The sequence below is a fragment of the Fulmarus glacialis genome, unplaced genomic scaffold, assembly GCF_000690835.1.
Source record: "Fulmarus glacialis isolate BGI_N327 unplaced genomic scaffold, ASM69083v1 scaffold32023, whole genome shotgun sequence".
In the NCBI taxonomy this organism is placed as follows: Eukaryota; Metazoa; Chordata; class Aves; order Procellariiformes; family Procellariidae; genus Fulmarus; species Fulmarus glacialis.
In genome coordinates this window covers 3,593-5,101 of record NW_009201512.1, presented here as the reverse complement: position 1 = coordinate 5,101, position 1,509 = coordinate 3,593, and positions in this window count along the sequence as shown.

The following is a 1,509-nucleotide window of genomic DNA, read 5'->3' as shown; positions in this document are numbered from 1 at the left end:
TTTTGTTGCCCTTACGGGAATGAAGCCTCATTTCAAAGGACCTTGACTCTCTTCTGATAGTGCAGGAGAAGTGGCACTGCCAGAGCTATTTTTGCAGCAAGACACTGATTGGGTGTGAAACCTGTCTCTGGTGGCCATGCCAGCAAAACCTGGGCAGGCAAAACACGGAGGCATATGGCCTGATTTCCCTAAAGATGCCGATTGCAAGGAATTTTGGGGTGCTCTCTTGCTGTCAAAGGGCATCTTGGGCACCTGGCATTATGCAAAAAGCTTTAGCACTGCTCTTGGTGCAAAGATCTGCCCACCCATCCCAGCACGGTGGGGTGAGGCGAGCCCAGTCCTGCAGCCTCGGGCCAGGGAGCGATGCGCTGGGGAGCAGCCGGGAGTCCTGGCAGCGGTGCCGAGCTGCAGGGTTCTTTGCTGCTCTTGCTTCATCTGCTGCAGTGTCTGTATCGTAGCAGCCTGTGTATTAGGTCCTGGGCTGAACCCGGCATCAGGCTGGATGTTGGTCTGCTGCAGATACCTGGGGAGGACCATGGGTTTGTCTGAGGTGTTTTTCCCTTGCTGGCCCCTCGAGAAAACCATATGTACCTGCATCTCCTGCCACAGCACAACGTTGCTCATGGAGACGTAAGAAAGTGAATCCCATGTGTGCCCCAATGTTGCAGCTTTGCCCCTGTGGCATCGTGAACTCTTAATAAATCAGGAGCTGCAATAAAGCTGGCCATGGAGAGTAAAAACTTATACCCTAACGCAGCATCTCCAAGTGAACAGCAGCCTCCTTGGCACCCTGCGCTTTCCCCACCTGCTCTGCTGACTTCTCTTGTCCACTTTTCCCTCTCAGCCGGGTTTGAGTGACTTCAGCATCATTCCCATGACTGAGAGTTGGTGTTTGTCAGCAGATTTCCCCTGTGAGTAATTGTGATCCCACTGCAGATGCACCAGCTAAGTAAGATCTCTGCCTGTTATTCAAACCGGGAGCAGGCATTTCAGCAGGCAAAACTGTCTTGTACAGAAACAAATAATTGTGAAATGCCGGGCAAGCAAGAGTCCGACCTTTAGACTGGACTGCTTGTCATTACCAGCCCAAGTACCAGGATCAGGCTGAAAGGGTTGATGAGAATTGCTGACTTGAGACTGCCTTGGTGGTTTGGGACCCACAGGGACCCGACAGCCCCCGGGACATAAGAAACATGTCGTGTCCGGGTGTTGGAATGACAGGGCTGGCTGGTGGGGGGAGAGGAGCCGTGTCTGGGTGCCAAAGGCTGTGGGTCGCAGCGGGAAGCCCCGTTTTGCACCCCGCAGCCGCCAGCACTGACCGCAGCCCTCCCAAATCCCCACTAGTGTTTTGTTTTACCTGCCCCCCTCCGTGTTCCGCTGCTGCGAGGGAGCCTATCTGCGGCGGAGCCAAAAGCAGGTTTCTGCCGCCACCTCGCGATGGAAAGCGCTGGGATGTCGCGATGTGCTGGCCGGGGACGCGGCTTCGCGACCGCCACGGGGCGGGGAGCA